Source organism: Dendropsophus ebraccatus, chromosome 5 (genome assembly GCF_027789765.1).
Source record: "Dendropsophus ebraccatus isolate aDenEbr1 chromosome 5, aDenEbr1.pat, whole genome shotgun sequence".
NCBI lineage: Eukaryota > Metazoa > Chordata > Amphibia > Anura > Hylidae > Dendropsophus > Dendropsophus ebraccatus.
The window spans coordinates 24675700-24694836 of NC_091458.1; the positions used below are offsets into that span (position 1 = coordinate 24675700).

The window sequence follows — 19137 nt, forward strand, 5'->3', positions numbered from 1 at the left end:
AATAGTCAGGCAGCTCCGCACCCCCATATAAGCAGTATGCCTCCAAATAATAGTCAAGCAGCTCCGTACCCCCATATAAGCAGTATGTCTCCAAATAATAGTCAGGCAGCTCCGCACCCCCATATAAGCAGTATGCCTCCAAATAATAGTCAGGCAGCTCCGTACCCCCATATAAGCAGTAGGCCTCCAAATAATAGTCAGGCAGCTCCGCACCCCCATATAAGCAGTATGTCTCCAAATAAGTCAAGCAGCTCCGTACCCCCATATAAGCAGTATGCCTCCAAATAATAGTCAGGCAGCTCCGCACCCCCATATAAGCAGTATGCCTCCAAATAAGTCAAGCAGCTCCGTACCCCCATATAAGCAGTATGCCTCCAAATAATGGTCAAGCAGCTCCGTACCCCCATATAAGCAGTATGCCTCCAAATAATAGTCAGGCAGCTCCGCATCCCCATATAAGCAGTAGGCCTCCATATAATAGGCAGCTCCGTACCCCCATATAAGCAGTATGCCTCCATATAATAGTCAGGCAGCTCCGCATCCCCATATAAGCAGTAGGCCTCCAAATATTAGTCAAGCAGCTCCGCATCCCCATATAAGCAGTATGCCTCCATATAATAGTCAGGCAGCTCCGCACCCCCATATAAGCAGTATGCCTCCAAATAATAGTCAGGCAGCTCCGCACCCCCATATAAGCAGTATGCCTCCAAATAATAGGCAGCTCCGTACCCCCATATAAGCAGTATGCCTCCAAATAATAGGCAGCTCCGTACCCCCATATAAGCAGTATGCCTCCAAATAATAGGCAGCTCCGTACCCCCATATAAGCAGTATGCCTCCAAATAATAGGCAGCTCCGTACCCCCATATAAGCAGTATGCCTCCAAATAATAGTCAGGCAGCTCCGCACCCCCATATAAGCAGTATACCTCCAAATAATAGTCAGACAGCTCCGTACCCCCATATAAGCAGTATGCCTCCAAATAATAGTCAGGCAGCTCCGTACCCCCATATAAGCAGTATGCCTCCAAATAATAGGCAGCTCCGTACCCCCATATAAGCAGTATGTCTCCAAATAATAGTTAGACAGCTCCGTACCCCCATATAAGCAGTATGCCTCCAAATTAGACATTAAAATCCATAGGAGAGAGATAAGAGGAGGGGGATATAAGGGGCAATGGGTGGCAGAGAGCTGTACAGAGAGGAGAGAGCAGATGGGGGGAGCTGTAGAGATCACATAGACCCTTCTGTACATCCAGCTTTCTTTTAAACATGAAGATACATTGGTGAGAATTTACATCAGAAAAGACCCTGTGGAAACCATGAAGTGCCACATATGCAGCAATAGCAGCCTGTGTTACTGCCCCCATATACTGTACATGATCAGGAGGGCAGTAAATGAAGAATTGGGGTCTCCTGAGAAGATAGCCACAGGAACTTACAGATTAGTATTGTCCTAACCCTGTGTTTAATGCCTGCCCTGTCAGAATTGAGCAGATTAGAGCTATGGAGATGGATAAAGCTCTCCCTCCTCCTACTCTTCTGACTCGACTGCTGCACCTGACCTGTAATAAGAGCCGGGAAACACGGACTGTGAGGGTGGTGAGGAGAGGAGGGGGGAGGTTAACCCCTGCGGGGCCCTGAAACAATGGGGGACAGGAGTGCAGGGCAGCTGTATCACAAGTAAGAGCAGCCCGACCTCCCTGCTCTCTGCATGACTCCTCTCAGGGCTGCCGCTGACCTGTAATGTAACTCTAGAGATTACACTGACCTTACTGACCTCAGCTTCTCACTTTCCCCACCAGTGCTGCGTGCCAGCAGAAGATCTATGGCCTGGATAGAGAGCGACTGCTATCAGAATGTCGCCCCCTGCAGGCAGGGAGGAGTCCTGTCTCCCCTATTGTAACAGAGCTCAGTATCTAGACATCGTACTGTCACTGAGCTGCAGCAGGAGGCTGAGGCGCCCCCTGACTTGCCAGGAGTGGTGCGCCCTGTGCCAGCGCACAGGTCGCACACCCCAAAGGCCGGCCCTGCTTGTAGAAGTAGAAGAAGAAACAACCTGTGCCTGTGTATTGACCTTTCCTATAATCCTCACACCACCTAATGCCTACTAGCTTTGACAGAACCATACCAATGGGCGACACAGGCTTCAGACCTCTGTTACCTGGGATGAGCAGAATGGTCAGAATTTTCTGAGTACACCCGCGCCACGAGATGGAGTTCATAGACTTTCAGTAACTTTGCTCCACCCGGATCAGTTCCTAGCTCTTTGGCTCTCTTAGGGATACTGTCCTGCCCTGTAGTTACTCCTAGTCATCGGCGTGGGTTGAGGTGATCTGTTGGCTATTCCTCTCTGGAAGGGCTTAACAATGCATCACACAGCGTGTTTGATGCTTTAAGAAAGAGGTTTGTAAGCGGGCTCTGTCCTGCGTCCTACCCGTACAGGATACTGACTAAGACTACAACTGTTAAACTTCTCCCCTTCGTGTCCAAAGTGTAAGGTGCACTGTGGTTGGGTGGGAAGATGCAATAGAAGAGTGGAAAGGGGAGAGGTGATAGGACAGAAGAAAGGAAAGATCCTACTGGTTTACAGAGTCTATTACATACACATACAATAACCCTTTGAGACACTTCAGCAGTGGTCATCTTTAGTAATACTGTAGCTGCAATAAGACCACATAAAAGTACAGACTTTTACGAAGGGTGTGAATAGGAGAAACACCTGTAGTGGGACACCACACATGGGTTGACTCAATGAAGGTATGCCCAGTGCTCAGGTCAAAGACTCTGAAGAATCAGTCAAAGACTGATTCATTTTCCTTCAAAGCTACATGACCCTTTTATCCATCACATCAAGCATCAATGCTTGCTGTGTTTATCCTTTTTAAGGGTGCGTTCACACATACAGGATGTGCTGCAGATCCTATACCTTTAAACGCACCCACAGGCTGGGTTCACACTATGTATATTTGAGGCTGTATTTGGTCCTCATGTCAGGTCCTCATAGCAACCAAAACCAGGAGTGGATTGAAAACATAGAAAGGATCTGTTCACACAATGTTGAAATTGAGTGGATGGCCGCCATATAACAGTAAATAACGGCCATTATTTCAATACCACTGCCGTTGTTTTAAAATAACAGCAAATATTTGCCATTAAATAATGGCCATCCACTCAATTACAACATTATGTGAACAGAGCCTTTCTGTGTTTTCAATCCACTCCTGGTTTTGGTTGCTATACAGCCTCACAAATACAGCCTCAAATATACGTAGTGTGAACCCAGCCTACGGCTGTATCCATCTTTTACATTTACATTTGAAGTTTTTGTTTTTTTATGTAAACTAGGGATATCATGGATACAGATGGATATGTAACTTTTTGAAACCCTACAGTGATGTTACTGATAAGTACTATTTTAGAAATAGATGATGCTAATGATAGGAGCCAATGACAACCTGTGAATCCTCTCAAATTAGAGGCAATGAAGGCGTCTGTCATTAGCACATTGGAGTCCCGCTGTTTTATAATGGGATATGATTTATTAGGATTATCTGCCAAAGATTTGAAGCCAAAGCCAGGAATGGATTTGAAAAGAGGATAAATCTCAGGCTTTCCTTTATGACCTGATCTCTGTTTATAGTCTGTTTTTGGCTTTGGCTTCAAATCTTTGGCAGATAATCTGTCAAATAATCTTTCTGTGTAAATGGAATCCTGCTCTATTAATAAGCCCAAATCAAAGTGGAACGGGACAAGGAAATAGATGCAGGGGTCAAAGAAAAGACCATGTTCCATGTCAAGAGTCCACATTGTAGAATGTTTGTTTTTACTAATGTTTTTTTCTAGTATCAAAAATTTCTTGGCGTGTTGTGTAGTCTTTTTTTATATTATTAATATTTTGGACTGTTGATCGATTCAACATAACACTGTCCATCTGAATTATAGACAATCAGATTTTTGAATTAAAGGATTGTGGACTAAGGCTATGTTCCCACACAGTATTTTTGCTCAGTATTTTGCAACCAAAACCAGGAGTGAAATGAAAACACAGAGAGGTTATGCTCACACACTGTTAAAATTAAATGAATGGCCGTCATTTAATGGCAAATAACGACCATTATTTTAAAACAATGGCAGTCAATTTATTTGCCATTAAATGGCGGCCATCCGCTCGATTTAAACATTGTGTGAACATAGCCTTTCTGTGTTTTCAATCCACTCCTGGTTTTGATTGCAAAATACTGAGCAAATATACTGTGTGGTAACATAGCCTATTGGAAACTTTCCTACATAAGTGAATTTATCTCAAACTATGACTGGCCTCACACACGCATTGTGGTGCCCCTCATCGTCTATTGACGTTACCCCCCTCTAACATAATTCATAGCATAACAGGATATAGTCACGTTTATAAAGACCAAATTATTATTCTGTTTTGTTCCCCCTTTCTATATAAATATTACTGTTTGTGGGATTTTTCTTCTTTATTGACTTGTAAACAAGTCGTGACTGCGTCCGAACACAAAATCATCAATACAACAGCGGGCAAAATAAGGAAAATGAGTTGTGAATTAGCCGGTCCATTCTTATGAGCCATGACTGTGCCGAAAAGAAGAAATCCTGAAATCTGCATAATGTACGTGTACAGGGCAGTAAATAATGGGAGCTCGGATAGTCAATGCCTTAGAAAATTGTACAACAAGCAGTTATTGGAATAGTGGCTTTATCAAAGGGGATTGTTTGGCTGTAGAAGCAGCTTATTTTATATTATGGGTATAATTCCTTTAATACATCACCAGCTGTACAGTAGTGATGTCACGATACCAGAATTTTAATTTCGATACCGATACCAACTATCAAATTTCAATACCCGATACTAATTCGATACTTTTAAAAGTATTTTTTTTTTAAAAAAACACAATGAAAAATTGGCAAATTTTTCAACACCAAATTTTTATTGGCTTGAACACCACAGTCTTGCATTGGCAATGGTTGATCTGGAGTTTTACACAAAATATTTCTTTTACTTTTCTAATCCTTTATGATATTCTAAAGGGGAACTATCAGCAGGTTAGACAAATCTAACCTGCTGATAGCTCCCTAGTGGGCACAAGGGACTGAGGATGAGGATGTCTCTATGTTCCTGTGCTGTTAATTGTGCCCTGTAAGCACTGGGGTTGTGCCTACTGCCCCTCCAAGCACCGTTCTGGGATGGCCCACTCCATTGATGACAATCAGGGGGACAGGCCGCCGGAGGCAGATTGCCACTTGGGGAGCAGGGATGCACCACCTGTCCAACCAGCCCCTTCTAGTGATTATCAATGATCGGTGCTTGGAGTTGTGGTAGCCACACCACAGTGCTCCTATCTGCTTACTGGGCACAACTGGGGACATACCCCCTACGCCCACTAGGGGGTTATCAGCAGGTTAGATTCCATTTTAAGGCCTTGGCCAGTGAGGGGGTTTCTGTTTCCCTTAGGATCCATTCACACATACATGATGTGATTCCTTCGTTTAATTACATTAATATCTGCAGCATTAAATGTGCAGCAGATCCAGTATGTGTGAATGGTAGGGACCATTTGGGCGCCTTCAGACATAGCGTATTGCAGCAGAGTTCATACTGAGTCTCACAGTAAAATCCACTGCAATACTGAGTAATTTAACTGATTTGGATCATTAGTTACATCAGTATCGCTGTGGATTTGACTGCTAGAATGGGAACCATAAACTCTGCTGCGATATCCTAAGGTGGGAAAAGGGGAAGGGACCCATATTATGAAATGGATTGATCCGTACTGCACTGCAAGTGTAACAAATTATAATATATATATATCATGTACATAGGGCTGGGCGATATTGGCCGAAATCAATATCGCGGTTATTCATACACATGTAGTTGCGGTAATGCTAATTGACACGGCTTTTTTTGTAAGCCACACTAGCGATATTTTGTTTCAGCTAAATTTTCCATGTTCCTATCACCCCCCCCCCCCCCCAATCCCCCAGTGTCTGTATATACTGTGGCACAGCACTAGGGTTGGCACAATGTACATGGGGTAGACTTCCACAGAATATTGAGATTAGAGATAGAGACATAGATAGATAGATAGATAGATAGATAGATAGATAGATAGATAGATAGATAGATAGATAGGAGAAAATAATCCTCAGGCTTACAGCACGGGATCCTGGACGCTGCACCAGAGACTGAGGAGGAGGGAGGACGCACACAGGCGGGCAGAGGTCACAGGTCACCACACTGCCCGGGAAGCACGGCCTGTGCTACGGAGAACGCTGCCACAGCTGACATACACACATACAGGCCAATGATTTATGTCATGATGACCAGTCTGGCAGAGCGTCCAGCAGCAGCTGTCGGGCGGTTGCAGCGTTCTCTTCAGACACCCAGCTTCCCGGTCAGTGTGACGAAGTGTGATTTCTCCCCAGACGCTGTCTACACTGGAATGCAGTTTCTTCTAATACAATGAAGCAGCACAGCCCACTCCTGTGTGAGTGGGTAATCTGCAGGTTACATCCCCCCTATAGCCAGAGCCGATCCCCCCCCGATGTCCGCACTGGCAGGATTCTGACACCACTGTTAGTTTTGGAAATCGGCATCTAAATGGTTACAGGAGTTTTCCTATTGAACTTTACATGTAAGAGATCATAGATCAGAACGTGTATACAGGATCTGGAGAGCCGAATACAGCACAACTTCCAGAGCGTGCAGAGAGGATGAATAGAGCTGCCGGAAAGTTGTGCTGTATTCGGTTCTCCAGATCCTGTATGCACGTTCTGGAACAGGGAGAAGCTGGGGCAGCAGCCTAAAATGATGAAGGTTGTGACCACGGAAGTAACTAGGACTAGGCAAGTGGAGCATCCAATGGAGTAGGAGAGGCGGTAGTAGGAGTACAAGTTCGGCGAATCAGGTGATTTTTAGCAGCGGGGGCGGCAGACAATAGCAAACCGCAGCAGGGGGGAAGCCGGTCACTGAATGAACACACAGCAAGACTTCATCTTGCCGCCCGCAATGTTTTCCGCGGTATATTCCATGCGCCGGTTAACATAAACAATTCGATACCAGGAAATCCTGGTACCGAACCGTTTTTTTGCCCGAAATATCGATAGTAGTATCGATATTTCGGTGCATCGTGCATCCCTACTGTACAGGCATTGTGCCATATTACTGGATGATCTCGACCAGAGCTCCATTATTGGTCAAGCTGGCTCTTCAAGATCCCACTTCTGGACAGGCTGGATCATAGAGGCTTCTTTAGTGGTCTGGGTAGCCCATGGAGGCTCCATCTGTGAACTAGGTTCTGGTATACCCATAAACGCTTGGCTATTAGTAAGGTGAGGAGGCTTCATGAGCAGTCAGGAAAACCTATGATGGCTCTGTCAGTGGTCAGACAAGTCCATGGAGGCTGGGCTAGTGGTCAGGTGAGCCTGTGGAGGCTTCATCTGTGGTCTAGGTTCTGGGAGATAGTTGTGGGGTCTGGAGGCTGTAAGGAAACCCATGGGGTCTCAATCAGTGGTCAGGTCAATCAAGTTCATGGAGGCTCTGTCTGTAGTCTAGATTATTAAGGCTTCATTCAGACAACAGTCAGAGAAGCCCATGGAGGCTCTATCATTGGTTGGGTGACTTCATAAAAAAGTCACATTAATGCAGGAAAAGCACCTAGCAGCCATGGGTTAAGGGTCATTTCACATGTGAAAATCTATGGCTGTTTGCTGGCGCAGATGAGCGCTGATCAGTGAGGTGCCTTTGGATGGCACAACTAATCAAGTGGCCGTGCCGCGCGGACCATTACTGTATCATTTGTGCAGCCATTTGAATCTATTTCTATTGTTGTGCGACAGATAACGATAGATTTTAAAGCCCACACCAAAGATGCGATCAGCTGAGGATCAGGCTTTTTCCCGCTTCTCAGCTGATCGCTGTCACTTTTACATTACATTTATCGGCCAAAGAAACGTTTCTACTAACGCTCCAGGTTGAGGCCCTTAAAGTAGAAGTCTGGCGATTTGTAAAAGCCAGCAGCCTGCAGAGGGAGAGGGTAAATTGATTACAAGTAACAACTTAACTCTCCTCGTGCCCGCAATGAGTGGTGGGAGCGGCCATGGGACCCCTGTCAGGTTTCAGGATTTCTGGGGTGTCCACTACACGACCCAGCTGATGCCAGTCAGTGATTGGGGCGGGATGCCACTCCAGTCACTAACTGGCTGAGGGTCCTATTACATGGAGCGATTTTTAACAATTAACGACTAACGATAAACGATCGCAAACAAGATTGTTTATCGTTAACCTGAAATCGTTCACCATATTACATAGGATGATGGTCGTTAGTTATGATCGTTATTGCGATCCTTACTACCATTGTTTACTCCTTCTGATCCCAGCAAAACAATGAACAATGTGCAATTACACTGAACGATTATTAGTGAACAAATGCGGAACTTGAGCGAACAAATGTGGAATTACAGCGAACGATAATCTAAAGCCCCTATTCCACGGGCCGATGGAGAGGAACAAACTATCGCTATCGGCGCTCGTTTGCCCCTCGTTCCCCGCTCGCTGACGCAGCTACCCCACACGGCGGCAGCAAGCGGGTGAGTGTGGGTGGGGCAGCGGGAGCTGCGGGTGGGCTGCCCGGGTGATCGCTAGATTGTCTGGGCAGCCCATAGAGGATAGTGGCGGTCTGCTGCCGCCGCTCCTATTCCACAGACAGATCGCTGCTATATCAGTCGCTTGTTTTTCAACATGTTTAAAAAACAAACGACTGCAACGATCAGCCGACATGAGCGATGTCGGCTGATCGTTGCCTTCTATTCCACGGGACGATTATCGGCCGAATACGGCCAATAACAGTTTCAAGGAATAGGGCCTTAAGTTAACGATCAACCACATACAAAAAATTTTTCAATCGTTCCCTGTAATTACACAGAACGATAATTGTTTAAATTCGAACAATATAATTTTTCGCACGATTGTCGTCGCGTGTAATAGGGCCCTGAGTGGCCAGTCCGTCAGCCGGGACAGGCCTTTCCCCCCTCCATGACATCATCACAACTCTGGAGGGAGAAAATGACCTTCGACAGGAGTCCCGAAGCCGATCCTGCCGCGGGGAGAGGTAAGTGCCTACTTGTTATCAATTTCCCCCTCTAACTGCAGGCTGCCGGCTTTTACAAATTGCTGGACTTCTCCTTTAAGGGTAGAGTCCCACATAGCAGTGCCTGCCGATACCTGGAACCCAACACAGACAAGGTAGAAAATGTTGAATGTTATCGCCGTGCGGGAACCCAGTCTTGGGCTACATATTATCCATCCGAATTTAGTTTCAATTGCATTCAGGGAACACTTTATTATATTCAATCTAATCTCCTTTTTTCCCTAAAACCTGAGATGAACAGATCTATTCAGCTCTGTAGATGACAGGGCTGCCGTGCTGCTTGTATGGCATTACTTAGTCTCCGTACCGATGCCTAGAATTATAATTCAATCACTCGGGCCCTGCAGAGAGAGAGATTGCCTGTGCCGCGCTTTGCAGAACACCTTTCTAGCTGATAAAAACATTCGGGATGGTTAATTCCAGGCGTAGTTCTTAGTAAAATTGAAATAATGATCATGCCAATGATGTCAGCCCGGCAGGTGGAGAAAAACTGGAACTGATGATGGCAAGTATTATGCCTGTCAATTATCTAGCGAAATTCTTTGTGGGAATCTGTCAGCAGGAAAAATGGGTGTAAATAATCCCCTGGATAGATGGGCTTCTCATCAGGATTCTGGACATACCTATATTATCTCTGTCGTCCTCTCCAGCTCGGAGTTATAAGCCTTTTTGTAAATATGTAAATAAGCCTTTTTGTAAATATGTAAATGAGGCTCAAGTGCCCAGGGGGCGTTCCCCCAACACTGCAAGAGCCCTCTTATTCACCACCTCTGTACCCACTTGCAACCATTTGCTCCAATTGACAGACAGCCACTAAAAATAATATAACGTGTATGTACAAGTAGTTTGGATCAGCTCACCTTGGGATAACTGATTGCAGGAGCGTTCTCCTTACAGGAGGGTGCACGGTTTCGAGCAATGGCTAAATACTGAATTCATGGGACGTGTACAAACATAAGTATGGAAACCAGCACTCCGGGACGTGTAAAAGAATTAAAATGTAACTTTTATTTTATATCCACAACGGGATCCATAGCAGTGTGCAGCTGCGCTTAAAGGGGTATTCCACTCAAACATAACTTTTGATATGTTGTTGCCCGTGGTGAGACTAACAATTCCTTCCACACTTGTTGTTCTCTATTCAGTCCCCTTCCTACAGTTCTCAGGTGCCGCTTTCTGCTAAAGACACAAAAATCTATGTGTGAGATGTTCTCTCTGCCCCTCCCTCTCTTCTGAGTAGACTGACGTATACAAGTCCCTATCTGCAACTTTGTAACTTCTTTGTAATGCTGGGAGGGATAATTAGTCAATTAGCAACTTGACCTCAAAATAATCCTCCCAACATTACAAAGAAGCTACAATGTTGCAGATACAGCCACCCAGGGACTTGTTTACATCAGCCATCTCAGAAGGGAGGGGGGAGACAGAGAAAAGCTCACATACAGATTTTTGTGTTTTCAGCAGAAAGCAGAAGCTCAGAACTGGGAGAAGAAGACTGAAAAGATAATAACAGATATGAAAGGAATTGTTAGTCTCACCATGGGCAGCAACATATCAAAAGTTATGTTTGAGTGGAATACTTCTTTAATCACTAATCGCCATCAGATAGCTGGTTTACATATCCTTTTTCCCAGAAATCAATGGCTTGTTAATCTTCACAGGTCCACCCACTAATAAAACATGGTGTAAAGTGTAACTGTCTCAGTTGCCCCTAGCAACCAATCAGATTCCACCTTTCATTTTCCAAAGAGTCTGTGAGGAATGAAAGGTGGAATCTGATTGGTTGCTAGGGGCAACGGAGCCAGTTTCACTTTACACCATGTTTGATGCTGGAAGAGACCAGTCATTTAAAGGGGGTGGATGAATGTCTGTTGTATATGAGCTGTTATAGTGTAGACAAGGTAATTCTAGACAGGAAGTGGTCACTTTTAAGGGTGACTTGTGGGCATGTTTCAGAATAGATTTTGGTAAATAAGGAATTTTAATAAAAAAATAAGAGGAAGGAATATTAAATAAAAAATTTTTAATAGATGCAAATATAATATTCTAGGAAAGTGCTTCCAGCAGCCTGTAGTTCCCATTCACTGCCTGCAGGATCTCTGGAAATGTTCTGAGGTGTCCTCAGTCACCAAAAGGACTTGTATGAAGTTCTACAACTATGGCTACCTCCTTCTATAAAGGGTGCCCCACCTGTTAGGTCATGTGTGGTATTACAGATATTTACTTAAAGGCATTCTCTGAAGAGAAGAAAAAATTACTTCTATTTAAAAAATTACTTCTATTTAAAAATATCCAGTCTTCCAGTACTTGTCAGTTGCTGTATGTCCTGCAGGAAGTGGTTTATTATTTCCAGTCTGGCACAGTGCTCTCTGCTGCCACCTCTGTCCATGTCAGGAACTGTCTAGTGTAGTAGCAAATTCCCATAGAAAACTTCTCCTGACATGGACAGAGATGGCAGCAGAGGGCCCCATGTCAGACTGGAAAGAATACACCACTTCCTGCAGGACATACAGCTGCTGATAAGTATGGGAAGACTTGAGATTTTAAATAGAAGTAATTTACAAATCTGTATACCTGGTGTGGTACCAGTTGCTTTGAAAAACATTTTTTCCTTCAGAGTACCACTTTAAATTAATCAGAGCCAGAGTACCAGCCACTACCCCAAGGTGGTGCTGCTTTTGTAAAAAAAAAGCACCTAATTTTTTTTTATCTGGCAATACACCTACAACAAGCTGAACTAGATGACCAGGAAAGACAGAGACTTGCACAAACACGGCCTGGACAAGTATCCAACCACATTTCCTGAGGCGGTCTCCTGGACTGAGCGGGGTCATGTTCCACCCCATTTGGCCATTTCCCCTCTGCTGCCTTGTTTTTATGTTTTTTTGGACATATAAGACCGTGACTGCTTTGTTCCACCCTGGCAATCCTCTGAATATTGCCGATGGCGAGATATAAAAGTTACTTAGTATTTCTGCACGTAGAATACTTTTCCGCTCAGTGATTCATGCGAGAGAAATTCCACTGTCTCCGGCAGCTGTCTGACCCACGAGGCAGGGAAAACAGTAACACCTGTCCATGAATCTCAGCCAGATCCTGTTATTAAAAGCATCCAGAACCAGTTACTAGGTGACGGATACATGGACTTGTCCTTAAAGGGAACCTCTCATCACCATTGTGCTGCCTAAACCATGGGACAGTCCCTAGTGGCTTCTATACGCCCCTCCAGCCTTGATTGATGGATCTCTTCCTACACCCAAACAGGGTGAGATTTATCAGTCAAGGCCAATAGGATGGGTAGAAACTGCCTGGGACCGCCCCAGTGACTCTTGGTCACTGATGGCAGGTTCCCTTTAAAGTGGACCTATAACCACTAAGTGTTAAATCATAGTTTTTTTGTGGTAGATAGAGAGATAGATAGATAGGTCGAGCAATTGGTTAATATACCTGTGTTCCTTAAACTGCTCCCTTTATATTACAGCAATAGTGCAGGACATGTGCTTATTAAAGGGGTATTCCATTTAAACATAACTTTTGATATGTTGCTGCCCATTGTGAGAGTAAATTCCTTCCATACATTATCTATTCATTCTCCTTCCCCCAGTTCTGAGCTGCTGCTTTCTGCTGAAGACACAAAAATCTGTGTGTGAGCTTTTCTCTCGGTCTCCCCCTCCCTTCTGAGACATCTGATGTAGACATGTCCCTGTCAGGCTTTATCTAAACTTTGTAGCTTCTTTGTAATGCTGGGAGGGTTAATCGGAGTTGCTGATGAGCTCACTGTGATTAATCCTCTGGGCATTAGAGTTGCAGATAGGAACTTGTCGACATCAGCTGTTTTGGAAGAGAGGGAGAGTTGGGGGAAAAAAGCTCACACACAGATTTTTGTATCTTCAGCAGAAAGCAGCAGCTCAGAAGTGGGGGAAGGAGACTGAACTGAGCAACATATGAAAAGTTATATTTGAGCGGAATAGCCCTGGTCCTATTACATGTCAGCCCTGTGTACTAGAGCTCTATCTTTGGGTACGGCAGCCATCACTGTGAGTCTTTTTGAGTATCTTTGATGAGAACAATGGCAGAACAGGCACTGCGGACACACTGAACCAGCAGGGGCTGCAGTGAAAGCTGAACACCACTATTAATATAATCACTCAGACCAGAAAAAAAATTTCCCTTGAAATTCCATAGGTCACAAATCAGGACTCTAGAAGTGACTTGAGAATTCTTATGTCTTCTCTCTTCAAGGCCAAAGCCAAGTGAGTGGAGATGTTGAGCAGCAGCGGAGATGATCTAGGTGATTGTGTGAATCCTGAGAGGTGTATTGTAGCCGGGTGTTGGGCCGGGAGGACAGGAGACTCTCTTGGTTTCCCTCATTGTGATGGGGCCAGTAAAGTCCTGTACAAATTCCATTCTCTCAACACGTTCGTCTCCAAGGATATTCGCCCAGTAAGACAAATTTTGATCTTGCTCTTGACAAGACGTTTATTGTGTAAGAAAGCGGAGGGTTCTGGAGCGGTGCCAGCCTGCTGACAGCCCAGATCCCCGACACTGCTTTCTACCATTTAGTTAAACACAAAAACAACGAGACACCGGAGATTTCTCTACCTCATTACATTTTGTATTTAACGCACAGAGTGATGTAAACGTATTCTTAAAGGGGTAATCCATATATATAACCAAACTATATACATAACCTTCTAATTGGTTCTCTCACCTTCCTGACAATGAAGGAGATGCTGCTCTGGCTGCTTGTGGCCATTGTCCCTGCCATATGACATCACTTCCTTTGACTGTTTTACCATTTAAAGGGGTTGTCCAGCGAAAATCTTTCTTTCAAATAAACTAGTGTCAGAAAGTTATATAGATTTGTAATTTACTTCTATTAAAAAATCTCAAGTCTTCCCATACTTATTAGCTGCCGTATGTCCGGCAGGAAATGTTGTTTTATTTTCAGTGTGACACAGTGCTCTCTGCTGACATCTCTGGCCGAGACAGGAACTCTGTCTCGGTTTTCTATGAATCCCTATAGAGAACCTCTCCTGCTCTGAACAGTTCCTGTCTCGCCCAGAGATGGCAGCAGAGAGCACTGTGTCAGACTAAAAATAAAACACCACTTCCTGCATGACATACAGCAGCTGATAAGTATGGGCAGACTTGAGATTTTTTAATAAAAGTAAATTACAAATGCCCGCTCACTGTGCCATTGCTACCACGCTACCAACACAGATGGCTTCCCAAAGTGTAATGTCTATTCTAATGTTAACATGCATTATGTAGACATCAGGGGAGGATAAGTATCACTAGCGATCTGTAATTCTCCTGAACAAAGTCTAGTGCAGCCCTGCAGTTCCCGTCCCAGCCACTGGTGGCAGAAGAGGGGCAGTGTCTATAAGCCTTGACTTTTGCACTAGCCACCCTTGAAAGGATTATATAAAGAATATTTTAATGGAAAAGGGTGAAATTTCTTTTCTTTCAAATCAACTGGTGTCAGAAAGTTAAATATATTTGTGGCTCAGGGAAGAAACAGAGTGCTGCACATCACACCTATGGCTGATACTAATGCCGCTTGGCTAAATAAAAAACACATCAGAATTTTGTGTATGAATTGATCAAGCCATACTGCCCCATGTACCTCGTGCCGGTATCTGATACACATGGGTCCCTACACTAAGTCCACACCGTGCCAGTCAGTGGCCACCAACCCCGCAGGCGCGCACAGCCAGGGAACGGGGGCCATGGGACGGCCCTGCGACCCCCATGCCACAGGACCAGACCCAAAAACACCACACCAGAACCCGGCCAGCACCGCCGGCGGAGAAGGTCGCCCCCAAGCAGCACAAGTCTGGATAAGGTATTGCGCTCACCATAGCTGCAGCAAACAGAATGGGAAAAAAACAGGAGGGATTAAAACCATGTGCACTCAGGTGTCTCCTGCTAATTGCGGTCATGTGGGTCTCACCAGGAGGAGTGCAAAACACGGAGAAAAGAGAGAAACAAAATGTGGCTCAGGGAAGAAACAGAGTGCTGCACATCACACCTATGGCTGATACTAATGCCGCTTGGCTAAATAAAAAACACATCAGAATTTTGTGTATGAATTGATCAAGCCATACTGCCCCATGTACCTCGTGCCGGTATCTGATACACATGGGTCCCTACACTAAGTCCACACCGTGCCAGTCAGTGGCCACCAACCCCGCAGTGGCCACCAACCCCCGAGGCTTTTTGGGTCTGGTCCTGTGACATTGGGGTTGCAGGGCCGTTCCAGGGCCTCCCTTCCCTGCACGTGCACGCTTTGCGGGGTTGGCGGTCGCTGACCGACACGGTGTGGAGTTAGCGTAGGGACCCGTGTGGACCAGAGGACCTGCGCGGTGGTACACGGGGCAATATGGCTTGATCAATTCATATACAGACACTCTGGTGTTGATTTTTAATATAGGCCTAGCGGCATTAGTATCAGCCATAGATGGGATGTGCAGCGGTTCCATTCTCTCCAGTTCGTGTTTTGCAATTCTCCCTCTCTGAACAGCTAGCACTCCTTTATAAGACCCACATGACCAAAATTAGCAGGAGATGCCTGTGCTCACATGTCTGGACCCTATGTTTTTCCCATTCTGTGAGAGCAGCAATGGTAAGTGTAATACCATATCCATACTTGTGTCGTTTGGGGGCAGCCTTCCCCGCCGGTGGTGCTGGCTGGGTTCTGGTGAGGCTTTTTGGGTCTGGTCCTGTGACATTGGGGTTGCAGGGCCGTTCCAGGGCCTCCCTTCCCTGCACGTGCACGCTTTGCGGGGTTGGCGGTCGCTGACCGACACGGTGTGGAGTTAGCGTAGGGACCCGTGTGGACCAGAGGACCTGCGCGGTGGTACACGGGGCAATATGGCTTGATCAATTCATATACAGACACTCTGGTGTTGATTTTTAATATAGGCCTAGCGGCATTAGTATCAGCCATAGATGGGATGTGCAGCGGTTCCATTCTCTCCAGTTCGTGTTAAATATATTTGTAATTTACTTCTATTTAAAAATCTCCATTCTTCCAGTACTTATCAGCTGTTGTATGTCCTGCATGAAGTGGTGTGCTTTTTCCAGTCTGACACAGTGCTCTGTGCTGCCATCTCTGTCCATGTCAGGAACTGTCCAGAGCAGGAGAGGTTTTCTATGGGGATTTGCTCCTGCTCTGGACAGTTCCTGACATAGACGGAGGTGGCAGCAGAGAGCACTGTGTCAGACTAGAAAGAATACACCACTTCCTGTGGGGCATACGGTACCTGATAAGTACTGGAAGAATGGAGATTTTTAAATAAAAGTAAATTGCCAAATTTATTTTAAAGTTCATTTGAAAGAAAAATATTTTCACCAGAATTCCCTTTTAAACAAAATGTGGATCTTATTGGTTTTAAACAGCTACTCAGACTGCGATCTCATCTGCGTAATAAAAACCAGAGCGTTCAAATGAATCCTCAGATTGGTTGGTATTTTGCTGTACAGAGTGACAGCTAGAGGGCTGTGTGTATGGAGAGGTGCTCAGCACTGACCTCTGGTGGCCACATGTGGCGGATTCAGTGCAGGGTTCCCAAGGTCCGAGCTGTTGGCCTAATATTTCCTCAGGAAAACGGCTCGCCATTAGCCGGGTAGGAAATGCGTGATATCCTGTGATTTATAAGGTGTCGCCGCTGTGTTAATGTAAAGTCAAACACTTCGTATGTGTGGAAAGCAAACTCGTAATGATCTTTATTGGGCTTCTAATTTTCTAATGTAAAGTGGAATATTGTTTTTCACATTGTTATTATTCTTATAATTCACGACCAACTACAGATGGCAGTAATGATGGGGAATGAGCTAAGAAATGAGAAAATCACAAATACCTGTAAATGCACCATCATTCTTACTTTATTAAAGGGGTACTCCAGCCCGGGGGTATTTTTCAGTCATAGCCAGGGATGGGGTGGTTATGTACGGCGGAGGTCACTTACCTACCCCGTTCCAGCGCCGGGTCCCAGATCACGCCGCCTGGTACACCCCATCCTGGTGTGAGCTGTCGCATGACACGTGACGTCTCAAGGGAGGTCAGCCATTCAGCTTCCGTAGCAAAGTCCCGCCTCAGCCGCTGAATGGCTGAGCTGCCTTGAGACATCACGTCTCATGCGGCAGCTCACACCAGAAAGCGGTCACGGGAAAGCGGGCCATGGGTGTACCAGGCGGCGCGATCCGGGACCCAGCGCTGGAACGGGGTAGGTAAGTGACCTCCGCCGTCCATAACCACCCAATCTCCGGGCCATAACTAAAAAATACCCCCAGGCCAGAGTGCCCCTTTAAAGCTTATGTCCATCTCAAAGAGATATTAGACTGGGCCCTGTTCACACTTGTGCCGTAGTTTCTCTGATGTGCAGTGTGAACAGAGCTTTACATCTAGTTACATGTACTTATCCTGAGTTACATCCTGTATTATTCTCCAGAGCTGCACTTGCAGTGTCCCAGAACAGAAGTTTTCTCTAATTTCTCTCAAAAGTGTATATTTATATCTGGATCTGTCTATATTCCATTGTCCCTGTTCTGGAAACTATAATGGCGACTGCAAACTGCTGGTATTATGTCGCCCCCCCCAGTGTTCAAGTATGGTATTTCTCATGTGTATTCATATACCTATGGTCCAATGGTGTGATTATGCAATAGGCTAGGTGTCACGTGACTTCCCCTGCTGCCATAGTAACCCCAATAGCTGTCGAGCTTTTGCTGGGGATGCTATGTCACTTCCTGTCTACCTCAGTCTTCTCCCTACCTTCAAGGGAGGAGGTTGTGTAGTCCTTTCCTCTACCTTCAAGAGGGAAGGGTGTGTGTGCCTTCTCTCCACCTTCAGGGGAGAAGGAGTTACTCTCTGCTGCTCCAGCGTTACCTCAAAAGTATTCCGATCCAGTCGGGACTTTCCTGAGTCTCCAAGATTCTCATCTTCAGCAAGATCTGGGTGCCGTTCTCAGTCATTACTCTCCTCATTATTCATCCTCATCAACAGCAAGTATTTCAGTCAGTTTATTCCGCCCAGTATCATATCTCCGGCACTACTACTCCCATCATTCAGTTTCTCCTTGCTCAAAGTAACGCTACCATCACAGCCTATTGCAGCATCACCCATTCCTCAGTTATACTCAAGTTATACTCAAGTCTGCCTCAATCCTGGTTGCATCTGGAGAGACTGCTGCTATTGGTTACCACCGTTATAATAAACGCACAACTACCGTTGTTTCTGAACCCTGGCATTGGTCTAGTTATTGGTGCCTTGACTAGGGACAACTAAGAATTGCTCGGGCCCCGCATGGTCAGGTTCCCGTGGGTTAGTCAGCTCCCCTCGTGCCAATACTGTGACCTAACATCTGGCAACTGGCTACCCGGGTCCTACCCAGTACTACCACCTACTACTACCCTCAGCGGGAGGCCCCAGCGCACACTCACTATTCTGCTGGTGGGGTCACTGTGTACATACATTACATTACTTATCCTGTACTGATCCTGAGTTACATCCTGTATTATACCCCAGAGCTGCGATCACTATTCTGCTGGTGGGGTCACTGTGTACATACATTACATTACTTATCCTATACTGATACCGAGTTACATCTTGTATTATACTCCAGAGCTGCACTCACTATTCTGCTGGTGGGGTCACTGTGTACATACATTACATTTCTTATCCTGTACTGATCCTGAGTTACATCCTGTATTATACTCCAGAGCTGCACTCACTATTCTGCTGGTGGGGTCACTGTGTACATACATTACATTACTTATCCTATACTGATACCGAGTTACATCTTGTATTATACTCCAGAGCTGCACTCACTATTCTGCTGGTGGGGTCACTGTGTACATACATTACATTCATACATCATTATTCTGCTGTAAGGAACCAGCTTGACTGTTGCTTAGTATTTCCTATAAGGGACCTCTTTGGCACAGTCACGTAGGTCTTA

General features: G+C 45.4%; 1 protein-coding gene across 1 annotated transcript in view; it reads left to right on the forward strand.

Annotated features, from left to right (window-relative positions):
- Positions 1 to 19137, forward strand: part of ME3 (malic enzyme 3) — a 128537-nt gene that overhangs the window by 26293 nt on the left and 83107 nt on the right. The window lies entirely within an intron of this gene.